The following is a 21875-nucleotide window of genomic DNA, read 5'->3' as shown; positions in this document are numbered from 1 at the left end:
TCTATTTCCTTTGCTTTGGATGGCTCGTCATCTCAAGTAAGAAACCAGATTGTGCTGTTTGGCTCCTCATTGTCCCCTATTCTCCACATCATCTTGGTGGCAGAGTGCAAAGGAGAGGATCTCCTCTTCGTGCCCCTATTGTCTGTATAGATCTTTCCCAGTGGAGGGTGCGGCATCTCTTGCCAATAGAAGTCCTTGTGTGTTTCCTGGCCTCTCCATTTCCCTTCTAAAGACTGAGTTGCTATCAGGAAATTCACTTCTTCTCTAACACTTTGACCACCTTCTACCTCCATGAGTTCTAATCCTAGAATTGTCCCTCACTTGATGATACTTTAGGCAGGTGAATATGCTTATCTAGAAAACCGGAGGCTAATTATTGCTAAAACCTCATTTCAGAATGAAAGTTGGCTGGCCTGGGTAGTTTATGATGACTTATGAATGTTGATGGCAGGAAGCTTTCATGGGCACAGATGTAGGATTAAAAATGGAGATTGTGTATGCTTTCTTTCACTATTCTGTTTTCTGTCTACTTTCTTTATGCCAGATGAGGCTGCACAGTGACCTCTTTATTCAAAAATTTACTTCTTGACTAGGGTGCTACCTTATACACCCAAACTTCCTTCTCCTCTGGATCGCCAAGGAATAGGCCATCTCTGAGGCACTGGGGAATGAGGCACTGTCCTCACCACTAGCCCCTTGGGGACCAAAAAGTGGTTCCCAAGTCCCATGGCACCTGAACCACAAAAAGGCAGTCCTGTGCATCCTAGGAATATCCAAGCAAAAGTGTCAGTTTTACCCAGAATAGCTTCTCCATGGTTCTCCTGCTGGGTCTCTGGGCTTCTCATTCTCTCTCTCTCTCTCTCTCTCTCTCTCTCTCTCTCTCTGGTGATGGTGTCCATTTTAGAACCAAAAGGAAGAAAGGTTTCAATCTGTTCCTTTTTCTTTGTATAACACTTACCGAATAGTTCAGTGCAAGCATGCACTCAACGAGTCCTTTTCCTCTAGCACTTGCATTACCCTCTCTTTGCAGTGGAAATTTCTATCTCGGGTTCCTAAGCAGCCATTTCTAAATCACCCATGTGGCCTCAAAGAATTTGGGATGTAAGCATAAGCCTAAGCCTTTAGAATATAGAGAAGGGAAAAGAGCAAAGAAAGAAACAGACAAGCTGAAGGCCTGGACAGTTTTACTACTGTTGAATTGCACAATTGTTAAAATCGCATCCCCACTGTCCAGGTCAATTTCATGAAAGTTAACTCTGGGCAAAAATCTGGATTGTGTATAAAAAACAAGCAAGCAGTCCTTTTAAGTTACTTAAAACCTTACCATATAGAAAAATCTACTCCTGGCTCTTGAGGTAGATGTCTGACAACACTGTAAGCTCTGATGACTTTTTAAGTAGTTCTGTCATATTCTGTGATTTTCCTGTGCTCTTGCAAAATAAAGGGGAATGAAATTATTTGTGGAGATCTGTCACAGTGACTTTTTAAAGCCGAATTGTCCCTGGGCTGAAAGGATTTCCTGTGACTACAACCGATTTTCCTAAAATCCGCATTAATACTTTCACACCCAAATGAAAAAAACTTGATTGTTAGTGCTTAGTGGCAGCTGAAAGCTAGGCTTAGTTGCAACGACAAACTAAATGTCATAATAGCAACAACATGTATTTATTGAGGGCTTGCTATGAGCCGTGCCCTGGGGTGAATTATTTTACATGGATTAGTTTATTTAATCCTTATGACCCTAAGCAATAATACTATTTTTATTCCCATTTTATAGATGAGGACACTAAGTCATAGAGAGAAAAAACAACATGGGCAGCTTCTAAAAGGTAGCACCAGGACCTGACCTCAGGAGGCCCAATTTCATGAGGCGACAATTAGGTTCGTGCTCTACTCAGCAGCCTTATTTAATTTTCAGTTTTTATCCGTGCATTTTCTTCCTTATTTGATATCCTCCACAGTCAGTAAGCATCTTCCAGGATTTAAGTTTTAAAGGAGTAAATGGTACCCTGAAGTGATGACCAGCGAGAAGCAATTTTGCTTCTGAGGACATCCAGCTTATTCTGAGAGGAGGAGATGCTGGCTCAATATGGAAGAAAATGCCTACGAGGAAGGAGCAGAAAAATGAGCCAAGGGGCCAGAACAGTTCACAGAGTAAAGCTTTTATTTCCAGGCAAATTAATTCGCCTTCTATAGGAAAGAAAACACCAATTTAAAGGAATCACCTTTGGATATCAATCTCTGTCCATAATGACAGCAGTGTGGTTAGCATGGCAGGACAAGGAGAGAGGCCAAGTAAAACCATGGACTCCAGAGCCAAACTGGATTCAAATCCTAGCCACCACTTCCTACCTATGTGACCCAAGGCAAGTTCCTCGTTGCCTCTTGGACTGTTTTCTTATCTGTACTTGCCTTATAGGGTTGTCATGGGGATTCAGTGAGACCACGTATATAAGGCACGTAGAAGCATGCTTAGCACACAGTAAGCACCATAAGGACGTTTGCTTTATGTCGTCCTCATGAGGTGCTCAAACATTGTGTGACCAAGACATCGACAGTGGTTTTATATTTAGACATTCTTCGGGCTTCTGTATAGGAAAAGGAGATCCTGGATTCAATTTCTTTTAGACGGGCTTGGCTAAATAAAGCGATTCTTAGATCACCTAGATTTATTTTAATTTTAAAATTTGAATGGTCATTTTTAAGTTGATCAACTAACCTGTTGCCATGACGCAGTCTGAAAGTGGAATTTTGCTCCCAGTAAAAAAGGCTTTGGCATATAGATTAAAAGATGATCAACCAGAAACAAACAGACTGACCAGGATCTTGAAAATCAGAAAATGGGGGTAGCAAAAAATGGGAGATCATCCTGCCTACAAAGACCCAGGATTAGGGAAACTGGGGTTTGGACTTTGCCGTAGCAAATTTACTTTGAGGTGATATTGGTAAGAGTAAAGTAGAGCTCATAGATCACAATTTGGATAGACTCGTGCACATTTAAATCTCCCCCTGCCCCTACCCACCCCCCCACCCCACCCCCCACCCCCGCTTTCTTCAAAGAGTTGCAGTGGGTGGTCTGTGACAGCCTTTGAAGGCTTCAACGTGAGTGAGAGAGGCTTCATTCCTTCAAGGCAATTGGGTCCAGCTCTGCTAGTTCACCCGTGGGGGAGCCTGGCAAAATTCCAAAGGTGATTAGCATTGGATCTATTATTGCACAGGGTGGAGTGTGTTTGGGTGGATGGAGAGGGAAACCTATAATTTCATAGCTGTTAATAGAACATTTCTGCTAAATCTCTTTTTATTCTAAAAATTGGTGAAAAGATCTCAACATTCAAGATGATAGGAGGGCACTGAAGTGTCCCGAGAATAGAATGCACCCACAGTTGTTACTAAATCTCAGTGGTGCAGGTTGGAAGAGTATAAAATATTTCCTGCAAAATATCAATTACCATTTTGACCCATTTTTCTGGAAGATCTAAATCAACTTTTTAATTACTTGAAGTCTAAAAATGTTTCCCCACAAATACAAAATCAAAGGTGAAAACTTAACCTAGACCCCTTAGGAAAATGTATTGCATTTTAAAATCATGCCACCGCTGTCTTGTTTGGGAAGAATACAGCTTGGGTCAAACTAAACACTGAGTCATCAACTATTTCAATGCCCATCTTCATAATGCCTAAGAAGTAGAAGCATTCTTATTTTTTAAAAGGTTCTTTGAGTTATATGCTGGATGACTACCATGTAAATAAATTAGAACAACAATCATGCCGTGCTTTTTTTGTCATCACGGGTCATTTTCATCAAATGCTTAGTAATTTCATTGCACTTGTGTAATTAGGTGAAGAAGCTCCACCTGAGCGTCCATGGGTCAGCTATGTAGACTCTAGCTGCCAAAGGCGCTTCTCCTTCTGAACAGAGCGCTTTGCTCAGCCAGTGTAGACATGGCCTGATAAACAATGGAACTTCTCCCTTGAGCTGGAGTTTGGATTGATCTAATTCCTTAACTCAAAAATGTGCACAGGTTTGATAAGTGTTTAAATGCCTGCATTTTAGTAAAACAGGAGCTTAAATTGACAGTAATGTGAGGAATAGCATAATTTATAATGAACTTGAAAGGCAGTAAGACTCACTGCTGCTCAAGCTAATCAAGGGACTATCAAATCAAGGTTTTAACATGAGCTTAAATATAGGTGGCAGGAAGGTTGTTCTCGCGGGCTTCTGTCTGTCAGATCTTAACACTCAGCCTGTCAGAGTGCAACATGGCCGTGTCACTTTTAACCAAGATGTCACATATATTGTGAGAAACAACCTGCTTTGTGTTTTCTTCTGTAGGATTTTACTGGGAAGAGCAAATGTAAAAGGATTTTTTTTTAACACTGCATTTTTATTTTGCAGATTCTCAGGCTGATGGAGTGAGTGACGGAGTGGGTTGCCAACTATAGTGACTCCACTCAGCGTGCGGGATGGCTGCGGGGAATATATTCAGACATGCCCAGAGAAGCCTGCCCAGGGGGAAACACATACCTTTGAGGTTTAAATCAGGTGTGTGAAGAATGCTGGAAACATGACTTCTTGGATTGGATTTTGTTTTGTTTTGGTTTGGCTTTTGCGTTTATGCGTTTCAAGGAAAGTAGGAAAGTTGGTGGCTTTTGGCTCTTCTTCCAACTCTTTTGGTGCCATAAAATACACCCCAAAGTTTAACATACTCTTTCTCCTAGGGTTTGATCTGCTATACTCCGCTGCTTGAAAGGGTCATCCTCTATTTTGTCAAAACTTTAGGTCTTAAAGGCATGATGTGGTTTTTCATAAGCAAAAGGGGTGTTGATTTGGGAGATATTTTTAAATTGGGGATTGAAGTTTACCGATTTGTCTTTTACCATTTGTCTATTTCCTTAGAAGAAAAATAAGCGCTATTTGTAATCCACGAGTTAGCTACAACATACCTGAGAAATCACATTCAAATTATCTTTAAAAGTATGTGTTCACGTTATCTTTAAAAAGTTGTTAAATGGCTCAGAAATATCAAGCAAATGCAACATTTTTTAGAAAATACAACCCACGTTTTCTTGCAGGATGAATTTGCGCTTAATAGCCTCTGTTTAATTCACTCAGAAACTACACGATTCTTGTTGCTATATTTTGTTAGAAAGGAAGGAGAGGCTGTTTCTACAGGTGTCATAGAAAAATCAATACTGAGCCACGGATTATTGGATCCCATAGAACCATGGAGACTTGGCAGTGAAATTCTTCCAAAGGTGAGTAGGGGCATTGATTTTCCTTCTCATGCCTGAAGAAATATGACACAAGGAACAGAGGCTAAATTTAGATTGGAAACAAGTCTGATCTGAAACTATGCCTTTAAAAAAGTTAGTGACAATTTTTTTCCTCAAAAAAAAAAAAAATGAGGAAATGGAATGAGAAATTGAGCCTATAAGATTTTTCTCATATATTTTTCTTAGCTTTACTTTTTTTCTTTATTCCTTTGAATAAAGGAATATTTTTTGAAATACAATCTGACTATTGAAAACTTTTGAAAACAATCTATTTAATCAACATTTTACCTGTAATTAAAATACAGTGATTTCCTTGTACAATATAAAACAGACTCGCTCTTAAACCCGTAAGCAGGCGTGCAGTAGTCCTTCAGCTTCTAAGAAAAAGCCTATTATTTACACAGTCTTACTTAAAAATATGGGCTCATTGCTAATCTTCCTTATTTGAACTGTGTATTTTTCCAGCTAATTTGTGCTATAATTTTTAGACACTTACTTGCTTACTTGTTTACTTATTTCACAGTTTCTCCTAGATTTCGAAAAGTTGAAAAGCTATACATAACACATTGGTTGTTTTACCGCATTGCTTAGCATTCCATCCATGCAGGCAGACGGTGTTCCTAGGTTTGGAAGTATAAATCCCAGGGGAAGTGAGCTGAAGAACATTTCATGCATCACTCATCCTATTATGAGCCCTGTGCTGTTCCATCTCTCTACAAGGTAAGAGATTTATTGTGAGCTGGCTTCCGCCATTAGAAAATGACATATGCTAATGTCATGCTTCCAAGTGTATGTTTTTGGAACTCATAATGGCGAGTCTAGCAATTATTTTATAAGCTAAAGAATAATTGGAAAATTTAGGTTACTCATATACTCTTTATTATGCTCATTTATCCCCAGGTAGCATTTGGTTGCTCTATCCTGGGGCCCACATTCTGTAGTATTGTCTTTTCCTCATGTGAAGTGGGGTGGTAAATTGGTCATTTTTATAATGAATTTGAGAGAGTTAGATGATCAAGGAAGGTAATTCGGGTCTTAAAGGAGAAAATTGCCAAATTACCACTTGACTACATCTGGGGGTAGATATAATTTAAATTTTAATACTTTGTGGGATCAAAAACTGACTATAAGAAAGTTAAAATATAAAATGCTAGCAAGTTCATGGTAATGTATAGAATTACCTTAATAGGAAGTGTTTCTTTCTGTTGTCCAGTAGAAAATTCTTCATTCTTTTTTTTCCTTTTCCTGAACTTTCAGACTGGCCGAAACAACAAGAAAAATTGTTTGTAGTTTGTATTCTGCCTTTGGATCACCTAATTAATAGCCTGACTCTGACTACCCAGAAAGACAAGGTTATGTAGGAAGAACTACTAGAAGGCTGCTGCTGCTTTATTAATAAAATCGCAGGGAAAATGCGACATTCTGGATGTCCCATCCGAGAAGGTAAGAGTTTATCATGTCTCCTAAAATGAGATTACGTTTGATTTTATTTAGCATTATCCCGGCCCCAAGAAAGTTTGCGATCGTCAATTTGACATAGAAATCTGTAACATAAAGCCTTATATACATTGTCTAAACTGTGACCAGTTTGAGGCACTGAAAGCTAAGTTATTTAATAAGGTATTTTATTTATGTGTGACTTACATTATTGTTACTGTTTTTCTATCCTTCTCAGCTTGGAAAATTGTAACTCAGTATATCAGATGACATACTTAAATAAAAATAAATTACGAATATTATCATTCTTCTGGGGGGAAAAGGCATACTATTTTCTAACCTTTGGGGAGGTTTAACTTTTGATATGTGAATTCTTAAATGTGAACAAACTGAAGACAATGGCATACTTGGAAGTATTCTAGAGCTAAAATGGGAAATAAAGATTTCGTGGTAAGTGCCAGCCTTGTGTTTACTGTAGTGATGCCCTAACATCTGCCTCAGAAGGAAAAAAGTACAAAAGACAATGGAGATATGATGGAGGAGCTGGACATATGAAAAGTTCCAGGTGCCTGTAGATACACAAATATCTAGTCCTCTTTACTTGGTACCTGTCCTGTAATCCATCAAAGTGGCCGGGTGCTCGCTATCTAGTTCAAAAATATTAGTGTTTTCAACATCCTCGCCCATTCTGTTTATACCAAAATCCCCTTCAATACATAACGTGTATCTTATCCACGTCTGAGCAACATGACTATAGACATTCTCTCTTTGGGTTAAGCACATGGTATGACTTTTCCTAAAACGTTGCAAAGATGAATTTCCACTAGATAATTTGTAGTTTGTAAAATATCATGAATTTTTCAGGGGAAAAGTGGCAATTAATGGAAGCATAATTATCTTCAATATGAAAATAGTCTGGGATGCTAACTTTGGCAAGCACAATGTCTTTGACTCATTATCATTTTCTTTGCTTGCTTTGTTGTCATTCTTGGGTTCTTTCTGAATCCATCTCTCTTTTGTTCCCCTTCATCTTGTCTATTGTATTCCTGTTGGCAGTTAAAGAACAGAAACAGAGCAATAAGACTGCATGGCTACATTTTTCCAGTGCCACCAACTGGGAGTTAAACTGACTAACATTTTGAAAGCCCAGCCCATTTCCTTCACAGCAGGCCGGGCAGGTAAAAGCATTTCCGTAGTAAAGTACGCTCTTTGTTTCTTTAGGTTCTTCTGGTCTAAATTTTCTTGTTTGCCCGTTGAGGGGAGAGACAAAAAGGAGATTGGGGACCAAATGCCTGGGGTATGTAATCAAATGCCCAGCAATTCCTGATTATAGGATGCAGAAATTTCACTTACGAGGATTAACTATGGTGGATTTTGTCCACCCAAATGGGTGTGCCCCTCTATACAGTATGTTATTGGGCTGCTTCCTACCACTGCCTAAATACGATGCAGTGGGAGAATTCCAAATAGCTTTAATAGTGACTCCTGGGTTAGCAAAAATTAAATGTGCAGGGTGAAAATCCCCATAAAACATAGGTCTATGTGAAGTTGTCAAAGGGTTCGTGTTGCGTGTTATTGTTTGCTTCTAGAGGAGCAAGAACTTGAGAATTGATTTTACTTTGTTCTGTTAATTTGATTACTATTTCCTAAGTGGTACGTACACACCTCCTCAAATATTTTATGAAGCACGCTTGACCAAGCAGATATCCTAAAGCACATCACTGGATTGATCCTTGACCTTTTGACCTGTCGCTCTGCCACATCGGTAGCCTTTTTCTCATGTGCTCACAGATGAGAGCTTAGGGAGCTGACAGAGTGAGGAGAGGCATCCGCCTTCTGTCTAAGCGGCAGCGGACTGGAGTTGTCTCGTTGGAGGGGATTTCCTTGCGCGTGGTGAAATTGGGATGAATATTATCAATTTGCATTTGTACTGAATATATGCTTAAGGAAGCTGTAGAGCACTATACAAGAGTGGTCTAGGAGGGATGGACGCCATGTACATGTAAGGCGGGAAGACTCAAGTTCTGAGATGTGTTAGATTATTGTGATACTGTCATAGCTCATTTTATGAATAAATCAGCATGCTCCCCAGCTGGTGCCCACGTGCCTTATATTGAACTAAATCTTACAGAGTTAGAGCCTGTATGTGCACCATCTTACCATGGAGGAGAACCCTGGTTTGTTTTATGTTCTATGACTGTCCTGTGGATATTTCTTATCAGAAGTTAATAAAAGGTACAGAGGAAAAATTAAATAACTTTATCATTGAAATTTTAGAAAAAAAAAAAAAAAACAGAAAAAGAATGATGAAAGGCCATGGATGCCTGCACCATGACCGTACCTGGAATCTTTTCAAGAGTATGAGGTCCCTTTGAGTTTAGCAGTTAGACAAATTCTTTAGCCAATTTGGCTTCACCTTGACAAAGTGTCCTATTTATAAATGTCTCTTGGGGTCCATGAGGAATCTCAGATACTAATTTATTTTGTAAAGAAGTGTTCAGGACCAGTAAGTTCAACATATTTCAAAGTTACCATGTACTTTCCTTGACGAAAGTGACGGTGCCATGGATATGGCCATAGCCTTCCAGGCACTCAAAACAACTAACCTCCACTGCACTTTGGGGCACTAAATGGCCTTCTGGATGTCCAATAGCATGAGGTCTCACGTTTGTTTACTTGGTGCGTTCTGGTTTCCAAACTCTTTCCCAGGATAGTCATGGTAGGGGGCAAAGGGAAAAAGGGTAGGGGATAATGTGTGTGTGTGTGTGTTTCTTTTCTAATTTGTAAAATGGAAAAACGCTGGAGAATAAAATGCCCTTCTTTTGTTTATCATTCAAATAATTGCATGAGATGTGAATCATAGTGTAATGGTCCTGGTGAGGGATGAGGGAAGGAGGTGGTTACCCTTCAGCAACTATGGTTCTCAGGGGCCTACTGTACTATCTTAATAAGCTAAAAGGAATGATGTACCATTTCCCTCTAACACACATAAAGATAGCAGTTCTTTTAAGTGGAATCATTTTTAAATGTGAACGGCAGTGGTCCGTGGTCCGGGTTAAATACGTGCACACGCATATTTCCATGCATATACTTCTTGTACGCGGTTTTTGGCCAAGTGATAAAAATGGTGGAGGGGAAACCACAAGGACTCCCTAAGAGTCTGGGGGTGTGGGTATTACCCTAAACAGACATCAAAGCAAGTCCATTTTTAATTTGAAGGAATTCACTCACATTTTACATTGTTTCATTATATATCATGATTGTTTTATTAAAGAAAAGTTGTAATTTGCGTACTGTTGAGTACATCTGATATTTGGGATGAGTGAGCCATGTTTGTCCTTTGGTGATTCTTTCAAAGAACATTTATTGAGCTCCTGCTATGTGCCAGGTACTGTTTCACCCCTCCCCCCCCAACACTGCCGCATACCCCAGACACTCCTAGTCAAGTCTGAGAAGCACAGAATATTGATACACAGGGGTGTGAAACAGATGAATTGGCAATAGATACATGAATTGTAAATTACCGTAACTCACTGATACTAGGCACACTTTTGCATCGAGGGATTTTAGATGATCGTTGTCAGAATTTAGCAGAAAGCCCCATCAAATCTGTAAATTTTTGTTGAACTTTAAGCAATTCCTTCATGCTTGAGAAGGTTACCTTTCTACCTTCTGTTTTTCAGAGACGTAGAAAGTTCTTCATTTCCCATTTCTACTTTGGCACGTTCTCTCTACCTAAAGATTCAACCCCCCTTCCATGTTCACTCTTGCCCTCCTTGTTTCCCATCTTTTCTGAAGATAAACTGCTGCATTTTTTCCTTGTTTGTCTAATTTTTGCGTACTTGGTCTGTGTTAAACCAGGAGATTAAAGACTCAGCGGATGGGGGCGCTGACTTCTCTGCTGCAGGGTCTGCAGCATTGATTCATGCATGTGTGTGTCTGCGTCATACCACGAAAACGTTGCAGCTTAAGTTTAGTGCGTAAACGTAGCAGTTAACCTGGAATTGGATTGACTGGTTTGAATTCTTGCTGTACTGCTTACTCGTTGGGTCAACAGTTTCTAACCTTGCTTCTTCAGCTATAAAATGAGGAAAGTAATCAGACCCACCCCCATTGGGTTGCTGTAAAGATTACATGGACTAATGAGCATAAAGCACAGTGCTTGGCGTATGGTAGGAGGTCAATCAACGTTAGCAGTGATCTTTAGTATTCCTCTTACTTATTGCATGTCTGTGCAGATAGACACATACCCCATATGCACAATTTTCCTATGTGCTGCATTAGTCCAAGAATGATGGCTAATCTTAGACAACATCGTGAAAAGGCAGTATCTGCCTTCAGCGCTGCCAGCTTTGATTGAGAAGGTACATTCTGTCCTTATTCCCTTTGAATGCCCAGCGCCCTGCCTCCCTTCTTCCCTTTACTGGTAAAACCTCCTTCGAGCAAGGACCTGAAATTTATACACACAAAGGTCTAGATGATGGAGAACATTTGAGGTGTTGCCCTTGTAAAGGTCACTAACCTCTTATCAAAGATCAAATACTGAGCTGATGAGATTGCAGGCAGCCAGCAGCAGCTGGAGAAATTTATTTGACAGTGTGATCTCTCCCTTGCCTTCTGGAGATCTCCCCAGAGTGGGAATGGTTAACTGGGCCAAGGGGTGAGGTTAGTTCTGCCACTGAAGGTGCCTGCTGGGGCTCCCGTGGGGGTTGTCTGACATCCTCAAAGGCTGCCTCTCTAAGCCTGGGGCCACTCAAAAGTGTCTGTCAGCTTTTCCTTTTTTTTTTTTTTTTTTTTTTTCAATTGTGACTCTGGGCTTTGAATCTAGTTATGCTTTAGACCACAAGCTGAAGTCCTTTGAGCATTTTTCCTAATACTCTTCTTTATTTTCAGATATACGTCCATTCTTCTCTGTGTACCCCCCATCCATATAGTCTTTCTCGGTTGCCCGTTGTATTTCTTCCACAAAGGCCTGTATTCATGATTTAAAGTTGTTCGCACACCAAACTGTTATGCTGAGGTGTTCTCCTAGGATATTCTTTATATATATAACACTCCACTTCACCAGCCTCTCCATGCACCTATTTAAGAGTTCGAAGGGCCGAGTTCAGGTGTAAAGTATGTCTTCACCAGCAGGGTATGCTTGGAAGACCGTTGAATTTCTCAGCCTCAGTTTGTCAGTGAAGTGGGAATAAAAGGGTCTGCCACAGGGTTGGTGGAATCAAATCAGAGCGTTCTCTAAAGTCAAACGTAGTGTAGAAGCTTTTTCGTCTTCTTTTTTACGCATCGTAACTACCTCCTCAAGCAATTTTTTTAGTAGAGGGCATGCAGGGACATATTATGTTTAGTAATTTGTGAAAGAAGAGATCAAATGACCTCTCTTTGACATGTTCTCTCATTACCTGAAATCGCTCCTTCTGTGCCTTCTTCTCTCACTGTCTGTTGCCTTCTGTCAGTGAATCAGAGATGACCCAGAGGAGAGTGTTCTCAATGAAAATATAAGAAGAGAAATGTCCACTGGTAAACAAGGGCCCCCCACTGATGGGCTAGATCCACAAACCACTTTTCAAAGGATCTAGATCATTCTGTAGGTATCTGTATGTGGCATGGTCAGACTGCCATGCCCTCGGGTCACTCAGAATTTGGACTATGGCCATGGGAGACATTAACATTTTCAGAATCTTCTACACAAGTGAGAAATAAATAAAAGCTAGTATTTATTGAATAGCTACTATATGCAAGACACTTTCAATAATAATAACAGCTAACTCTGGATTTTTGCTAGACACCAAATAGGCACTGAGTTGCAGACCTTGTCCAATTATCTAATCCTTACAACAACTTTGCAGCAGTGGTATGTGTCCATTTTACAGTTGAGGAAACAGAGCTCTCTGGCACCCAACTATTGTTTTCTAGATTTCCCCAGGGACCCTGCGGTAGAGATAGCATTAGGCGCGTTTTGCACATGCTCCAGGCCAGCCTGAGCCTGCCTGCGGTGCCACACTGCCACCCTGAGTGCTCTCATTCTCAAAAATGACCTTTTTTCTCCCCTCTTAATTTACCATCTGTTGGGGGGTGATATTTTCATAAAATATAATAAAAATGAATTACTGGAAAAATAAAATTAAAAGAGACATGCAAAACACAAACTCATTTATTTTTATATTCAACAAACATGAAATTACCCAGGTTGAAACTAAAATTAAAAGTCGCATCCCCCGTTATGTGTTTTTTTAATCTCACCAAAGTTCAACAGTATATCTTAAAAATATACCCTCGCAAACTGAATTAATTTTGTACGGGATATGTCTGTTACTGGAAGGCCTATCATCTCACAGCCTATAGAACCAAGAAATGTAGGCCACTATAAATTAGTTTATTTGATAATGGAGATACCACTGTGTTACAGGTATATCACTCTCTCTCCAGGGGACAGGCTCATTGTTGGGTTAATAATATTCCCGCCTGCTGCATCCAAGTGGGTTAGAGAAATGAAAAGAAGCATGATAACACAAAGCCGGCAAAGCAAACTGGTTAGTTCCCCCAGTAGCTAGAGCTCTTCTGGGCAGAGCAAGGTAGCTGAGTGGCTTCCCCTTTTCAGCATTCCTGAAAACAAATTTTAAAAAAGAATGGCCGTGAAAAACAGCAAATGCATGTTTCCCAAGGGAGAACAGGATCGATATAGCAGGTGCCTATCTCCATATCCATCTGTAGAAGTGTCTGCAGGAAATAGATGAGAGAAAAAAGCTTAATAAACAGAAAATGTCAGAGTTGCTATTTTTGATTTGTATTTAGCAACATCATGTCTCAGATTTCAAGACAAACCTGTTTTTGCCGGATTCCTGGCCCAGCCCTCCAAGCAGATCTCTACTGTTTGGAATGCTGCATCTACATGGCGTAAGTGTTGGTTATGGTTAATCTTAGAGGATCTTTTTGCAGAAATCATCATGTTACCAGCATTAATAGTTTGTCCATATAGAACTTTCTCTCCATTCAGTGAAGGTAAAAACGACTGCAGAAAATACAGAGGATTCTTGTTTGCCCTTATAATGGAGCCCTTTGCTGACCATTACACTGGTGATCTTAGTCCCCTGAAATTCAAATGGAGCTCCATTCTTGTTCTTAAGCAGTGCCCTGCCTCCGCATCTAATACATTATTCAAATTTAATATAATCATTTATACATTGATCATTCATTTATGGAGTACCCATTAAGTGCCAGGTCTTGAGATTGCTAGATCTGAGAGAAACAATTGTGGCAGCTTGGTTCTACCTTGGAAGAGTTTCCAGCCTGGTTAGGGAGGCACAGGATACAGAAATAGATTTAGAACATTGCAGCACTTGCCATAACAAAGAAACGATTGGCCTATCAATGTAGAGAAAGTGACAAACTCAAGCTATGGAATCAGAAAACGCTTCACAAAATAGGTGGCATACAGCATAGAGCTGGAAAAAGAAATAAGAGTTTAAAATTTAGTAATGGTGGGGCACCTGGCTGGCTCAGTCAGTGGAGCATGTGACTCTTGATCTCAGGGTTGTGAGTTCAACTCCCACACTGGGCATGGAGCCTACTTTAAAAAAAATTTAGTAACAGTAAATACATTTTTGTACAGTGTGGTTTTCCTTGAACTCTATTCATTCATGACCTGTGTTCTGGGGACTCTTACTTGATGGAACTGTCTTTATGGAATATTTCATATTGTTTCTCTGCTTCTCCACATCACATTTCTTGTGTTTGGACAATAACTAAAAGTTAGAGTGCTTAAAAGCAAAATTTTATTCATGTTCGCAATGTCTCCCTACTGTCTTTGCCATACTGCCAACAGCTTCCTTCTTGTTTCACAAACTCAGCATTTTTCATGATGTTTTATTTCCCTCTTTCCCTATGATAAAATTCATCAGTAGTTAATGAGCTCCTAACTATTAAATAGGACTTTAGCCTTGCCTCAAGGATCTATGGGACAAGGCATCCCTAAGATAGCTTTGATTTTTTAAAAGAACTAAGCTATGCTACTCAATTTTAGCTATGGGAGCCTTGACAAAATGGGGGTTTTTGTTTTAGAAAATGAAAGTAAGTAAGTAATCTGCAGGGAGATTAAAAGATGTTCTTTTTTTAAAAAATATATTTATTTATTTGAGAGAGAGAGCACAAGCAAGTGTGGAAGGGCAGAGGGAGAGGGAGAAGCAGACTCACTGCTAAGCAGGGAGCCCAATGTGGTACTTCATCCCAGGACCCTGGGATCATGACCTGAGCTAAAGGCAGACACTTAACCAACTGAGCCACCCAGGCACCCCTAGAAGATGTTTAAAAACATCTTTTTCTTCTTCTTCTTCTTCTTCTTCTTCTTCTTCTTCTTCTTCTTCTTCTTCTTCTTCTTCTTCTTCTTCTGTCTTCTTCTGTCTTCTTCTTTCTTCTTCATTTTTTTTAGAATTCCAGGGAAAAAGAATGATACTTATAAAAAAAACACTTTAAAGATTAAAGATTGTAACCATGCATTGCTAACTGGCAAACTAGATATGGCCAAAAAAGAGAAAAGACAATATTGAACAGCAGGAAAAAATTGCCCAAGTGAGCCAGATAGGCTGCCTGACCACGTTTAGTTGCAAACTAAATACTGGGTGAGGCCACACAGAATTTAAGGGTCATTGGCAAGGAGTGCCACCACTATAGTCAATATCAGCTAAAGGATGATGGTAGCATATCCCCATATACAACAAGAAAGTGACAAGAGTAAATCCCAGTATCTTATTTTTGTACAAACATACATTCTATCCCCCTCCAGAATCCTGCAGCTCTGATATGAATAGAGACATCTGAACATCCAAAGAAGTTGATAGTGAGTGCTCAATAAATATCAGTTGCTGTTCATTTAAGATAGACTGACACAATTAAAACACTATTTTAAAAACCAAAACCAAAACCTTGACACCGCGCCTTCACATGTACCCGCACGGTTCTTCTAGGGACTGGAGACACTGCAGAAAATGAGAAACACTAATTCCCAATCCTGTAGCACTTATGGCTCAGACAGGGACACAGATAATCATCTAGTGTTAAGCATGTGACAACAGGGTAAGTAGAGGGCACAATGGATGTAACTAACTAGGAGAGAGGTGGCCAGGTCGTGGGATATGGCTGGGAGGTTTCCTCAGAAAGTGATGTTTCAGGTGGGAACTGGAGGATCCGTTGAAGCTAGCCAGCAGTGAATAGAGGCTGAGATTGGGCAGAGTTTGGAATCCAAGGATAGGATGGATTGGGAAAAAATGTTGAGCAAATGTGAAAGATAAGGTTGGATGTCATAATAACATAGACTTGTTGGCTAAAACCCAAGATATAAGAATTAGAGTATAGCCCTGGGAGCTCACAGGAGTGGGAAGACCAATTACCAGGGGACAAAAGACCTGAGACCCGGTGCCAACCCATACACTTGCCACGGGTCAGCTTACATGTGTCTCTTTATCTGTTACAGTTTCCTTTCTTTCATCTGTAAAATGGTGGAAATTATATATACCTTGCCTCCCTCATAGGGTGATGTGTGGATTGTATTAGGAAAGTTCTTTGTAAGCAATAAACCATAAATGAAGATAGATTTGTTTATTGGTAATTTACATGGCTAGGGAACCCATTGGGGAAAAGTATCTCAAAATATAAATCCATTTTGGAAGATCTAGATCCAAGATTGGGAACTCAAATGAGCCACGCAAAGTCACAGTAAAATTGAAGGGGCCTCAAACAGAGCAATGATAGAGAAGAGTGGGGACTCTGGCAAACTGGAGAAAGCATGTCCTGTCCAAAAATGAAAATAATGTATTGTTATATAAGAGAACAGATCTAGCCATGCCAGGTCTTCTAATTTTAACTTCTAAGTTTTTAAAGACCTTCTAATTTTAAATCTATAAATTCAAATGTTTATGCGAAACCTAGTTGGCGACTAGTTCAAATATTCAACAATGCTATTTTGTGGGTCAGTGTGAATCAGTGTCGCCCTCCACACACGCCCCGAAGAGCTGTGAATTCTGACCCGGGGACTGTGATGTCAGGTTCAGATGAATAACAGAGAGTGAATACATCCCCAGTCATTTGAAATAATCAATGCCATATAAGCGAGCCACATTCTCTGGTGCGCAAAGATAGGATACTAGGCTGGACTCTGCATGATGTCCGTGGAGGTCTCCATGGTCCTTGTCATGGACTGCTAAGATGTTTTGCTTCCTCTTTCATCTTCTTGTCCCTTCTGTAAAACCCACGGCAGCCCTCGGAGTCCTGCCTGCTGACTTCTGTACTGCATATGCCACTCCCTTGCCCAGGAACTTTAAGTGGTGGCTCCCGTCACATACATCCAATGCAAAGTGGATCTTCGCCTACCTTCTCTAGCTTCGTCTTCTCTTCACTCACCCCACCTAATTCCTTCTTTCTGTTCTACTCCTTGTTCTCTACATCTTACTAAAAGCCAGCTCCGTGCTTTTTTCCATGCACATCGAGCCTTCTGAACCCACCTTACTGGCTGTCCGCTCTCGGCGTTCTTTAAAACCGCAACTACGCAGTTGCAGAGCTTACAGGCTTTTTGCATGGGCTTACGGAAATTGTCTTAATCTGAGCAAAAAATGTGGGTCTTGTTAATCGTTTATTATTATGGCTCTGTCTTATTAAACTATGTTAAATCTCAAGCCAACTGAAAGATGTAAATACCTGATTAAGAATGCAAAGGCACACACTTTAATGACTAGGTTTAATCCAAACTTTAATGACTGCATTTCCTAAAATACACTTCTTATTTTATCTCCACATTTTCATCATAATATTAAAATATCATCCTAAAAGTATTATTAGCACAATAACCTGCGTGTGTAATGGGTGTGATACCATAAAACCTGAGCTTTTATCTTTGGCTTTTGTATTACCAATAAAGGAGGACTCGGAGTATCGCATTCCTTTTTAGAACCATGACGAGAAAAGTTCTTAGAAAAAATTACATACATTAAAATGGGTCGCTTATATTTGTTTTCATATTTTCACTGTATCTTGGATATCCTAATACATATGGTTTCAGACTTCAATTTGTTTTATATCCAGGATATGAGGATAAGGAAAATGGGTGATTTCTTTTTACTTCTTGCTCTACTGAGTTCTACTGTTTGGAAATGGACTAAATGACCCTTAGACTTGTTCTCTATGATTGGAGAAGGAAGTGTTAAAGGAAGTAATATAAGAAGGGTTACCTTCCTGGAAACCTTGGTCACCCCCATTTGAGAGCCTCTCATTTTAATCTTCATGGTATGTTCACTTTTATTTCACTTTGCTGTTGATAGCCTATGAAAGTATTTTAATTGAAAAATGCTAGGTCTAATTTCTTTCTGGGATGTATACTTTCAAACAGGTAAAATTTAGTTGTCAGATGTGTGCAAATTATTCAGAGGTGTCTGAGGTAAAATCAATGTGATGGTTTCCCTTCAGGTACTCAATTAGGAAAATATTAATACTTAACTCCTATGATTATGCTACGGGATCACAAGTGCACATAGAAACCGTCAGGAATGCCTCGGTAACCAGTGAGGAGTACAAATCCCAGATGAATGACTGCTTGCAAAGAATTGGGGTTTTGACAAAAGTTTAAACAGAACTTGACAGCTGCATGGGGCTGTGTTTAGACTTCTCCTACTGTAGGGTAGCAGATGCTTGGATATGACAACAAAGACTGAAAAGGTTTACAGCGAAAACTCACTGAGAGCAACACTTGTCTTCTGCAGTAATGAATACTTCAGGCTTTTTACTGTGAATTGCAAATGGTTTCTTTCATGAAAACCATAAATATAGGTGGTGATAACGCCCTGTACTACTAACTCTCTCATTCTTCTTCTTCATTAACTAACGAGATGTATGTAATTGCAGATGCATATTCATAACGAAGTGGATAATACACGGGTGGTTTCTGTTTTACGAAAATCACTTTTATTTTTATTCTTCTAGTGTTTTTAGTATAATCCAAAGAAAATTTTTGGAGCTGGATTTAATTTTTGATATCACTGCCATGACAGAGTATTTAAAACAAATTTAGGAAAACTTCTACTTGTATCATTCTTATTGCAAAAAACAAACAAACAAAAAAACCAAATCAAAATTTGATTTGTAAATTTTCAAATAGGATGGAAAGAAAATGGTCAGGTCTCAATATCTGAAAAGCAGTTTATTTTCTTATACATTGCCAAGAGGATAAATATACAATATATTTAAGACACAAAGGTGTGAGTCATTTAAAATATTTATTGACATATATATATATATATGAAGCCATTTTATTATTGAAAAACCATTTATTTTAATAGAAGTAGCCATTAAGCTACTATATTTAAGACACAAAGGTGTGAGTCATTTAAAATATTTATTGACATATATATATATATGAAGCCATTTTATTATTGAAAAACCATTTATTTTAATAGAAGTAGCCATTAAGCTATTTAGTTCAAGTGCATTTAATGATACACTATATTCTTAATATATGTCAGATAGATAGACTGAAAAATATAAACATGCATGACCACATAAGATTTTATATTATGATTGACAGGAATGTATTAGTTATCAGGCTATCTCATTAACTGTCCAAATTTATCCCATAAATATAGCTTTATAAAGTGGCTTAAAAATCTACTTCCTTTATGACCTGTTTAGCTAATTTGTAAAGGTAGCCTTTGTGTCTAACACGATAGACATGTTAAAATGAAAATAGTGGTGAGGTTCTTTCCCTATCTGAATGCCCATCATCAATTTTCAGTGATTAATGTAAAACATGTATGTATCAAAAGTATCAACTTTGTATGTACTGACTACTTCCTATTTCCCAGGCACGCTGCCAGGTTCTGGAGATAGAGACAAGTGAAATAAATTCTCTGCCCTTAGGACTTCAGTGTGAAGTTCGAGTGACAGGAAAATAAACTGCCACACAGAAAATTAAAGAAGATTTCGTCAGTTTCAGTAGCTCTATGGGGTAACTGGGAAAGGTTTTGAATAAAAAGATGGTACTCAGGCTCATTATTCAAGGATGCAGAATGAAGACATGGGGGAAATCATTCTAGACAGAGAACATAACACCTGCAAAGCTGGCCCACAATTACGGTGGAAAATCAATAAGGTGAAGCTTGGGTGGATGTATGTATGAAGGAGGAGAGGTAAACAATGAATTAGAAAGATGTGATGAGGCCAGATGGTGATGAGCTTTGAATACAAAGGAAAGGAATCTGAATTTTTAATCTTATAACAAATGGCCAACCAAGGTATATGATTGCGCTTTTGCTTTTTAAACAGGCTTATGATTTGAAATGCCCTGTTATTATTTTTTGGAGATGGCTAACTCTGTCAGCCATGGAAAGAAATACATAGTGGTTATAAGGAGAAACAAGAAGGGAAGGGTGAGGAAGATTCTATAATTTTCTAGCCCTCCAAATAACAAGGAGCTGATTTTACGCATGGTGATGAGAATGAAGAGGCTAGCTCAAAAAACATTTCTGAGTTAGTAAAAAGAGTTGTGATTGTTTCATTTGTATGAATGAAACATCTTTTGAGTACCCTGTGAGGCAGGTGAATGCTGGCTGAATAGAAGAGGTAGTATTTTATATAGAACACCTTTCCCCTCAACCTCTAGTCTAGGAGAATGAGGGAAAGCATTGAAGAGTGCCGCCGAGGGAAGCTTAGCAAACTAGCTCACACTGAAAGGATGAATAGGGTGGGAGAGTCAATCAAAGGAGACAGGTGAAGCAAGAGAACCGTAGGGAAGAGTGACACCGCGGGAGCCAAGGCAAAAAAAAAAGAAAGGAAACGAAGTGGATTTTGAGCAGAAGGGAGTCTTACTGGTACCGAATTTCACTAAGCTGCCAAGCAGTATGAAGACGAAGCATCCAGCCTTTGGTTGGAAACAAGGAAGTTTATGGTCATCTCAGAAAGACTGAATTAATGGGAACTGAAACCATATTACAGTGGATGGAATAATGAATATGACTTGAGAAGGCTAAGAGTAGTAGCCGGCAGCCTACATTTTCTACACATTGGGTGTTGAAGGAAAGGAGGGGAATAGGATGGTAGCTACATGCAGTAGTAGGATCAAAGGAAAGCTTTTGAAAAAGCAAAAGAATTGAGTACATTTGTAGGGCAAGTTGTTTATAAGAAAGAGAGAAGCAGAAGCCAAGCTGATTATCTCATGAAGCGACTCCTGGGGAGATAGAAGAAGTTAATCCACCTGGAGGCGAGACCTTCAAAAGAATAATGTATATACCTCTCTCCTCCAAGAGAAGAGGAAAGAAGCTAAGGATGATTGTCAGCTGGTGAAATGAAGATATTTGCACCTCTTGGGCTCTTTTATTCTTTAGGAAGTAGGAGGCAAGGTAGTCAGCTCAGGGTGGACAGGAGCAGAGTAGTAAAGATTCGTAAGAGCTCTCTTGAGGACTAGGACAGGGAGATGCACTGGTGCAAGTGAAGGGGTTTCTGAAGGCATCCCTTTGTAATGGTATCAATCTGCCCAGTGGTGGTAAGTTTTTTCAGCATCACTGAATAGCTTTGGAGCAGGAACAGAGATAATCTATTAATTAAATTACCCAGAGTTAGAAATTAATCCAGGGACATGGCAGAAGGACAGTGGGGCAAAATACAAAAGTCTGAAAGTGATAATGCAGTGATGTAGGGAGGCAGACACTAAATAATCAAGGCTTATAACATTGCTTTTATTTTTTACTACAATCTTGGAAGTTTAGGCAGAAAAACTTAATGTATTCTAAGTCAGCTTTAAAAGAAGACAAATATTTAGACAGGAATGAGCTTCTCTTCTTTACTAGATTCATCATTGTGTAAGGTGGCGTAAGTGGAGGAAACCTAGACTCATTGGCTTAATTTTCTTGAGTTTTTATAGTAAAATGAGTTCTTACAAAGTTCATCTTTTGAATAGGATCTTAACCAGGAGACCATTATTACTTTGTCTCAACAGCTATCTTTGTAATTGCTTGAATTCTCACTTACATTCTAGTTAGTAGGAGAGAATAAAGATAGACCTTTGAGAAGGGATAATTATAAATTTATTTGTAAAGACTCTATTGTAGGCATATGGCTGATACTAGAGTTACTCTATTCTGTTGCTGTCTTAAGTCAGATCTTTAATTTACTGTCACAGAAATGTG

At 39.2% G+C, this 21875-nt stretch overlaps 1 long non-coding RNA gene across 8 annotated transcripts in view; it reads left to right on the top strand.

Annotated features, from left to right (window-relative positions):
- LOC148108645 (uncharacterized) overlaps positions 1–21875 on the top strand; it is a 95665-nt gene that overhangs the window by 23481 nt on the left and 50309 nt on the right. For 6 of the 8 annotated variants that reach the window (XR_015727123.1, XR_015727128.1, XR_015727126.1 and 3 more), the window contains 3 exons: positions 4397–5256; positions 5798–5994; positions 6532–6717. This is a non-coding gene — a long non-coding RNA (uncharacterized LOC148108645). The remainder of the gene's footprint in view (positions 1–4396; positions 5257–5797; positions 5995–6531; positions 6718–21875) is intronic. The other 2 variants (XR_015727125.1, XR_015727127.1) reach the window with 2 other exon arrangements.

The sequence above is a fragment of the Ursus americanus genome, chromosome 17 (genome assembly GCF_024610735.1).
Source record: "Ursus americanus isolate L20-20 chromosome 17, mUrsAme1.1.p, whole genome shotgun sequence".
NCBI lineage: Eukaryota > Metazoa > Chordata > Mammalia > Carnivora > Ursidae > Ursus > Ursus americanus.
The sequence above is the reverse complement of the archived record's forward strand: the minus strand, read 5'-3'. Positions and strand labels throughout refer to the sequence as shown.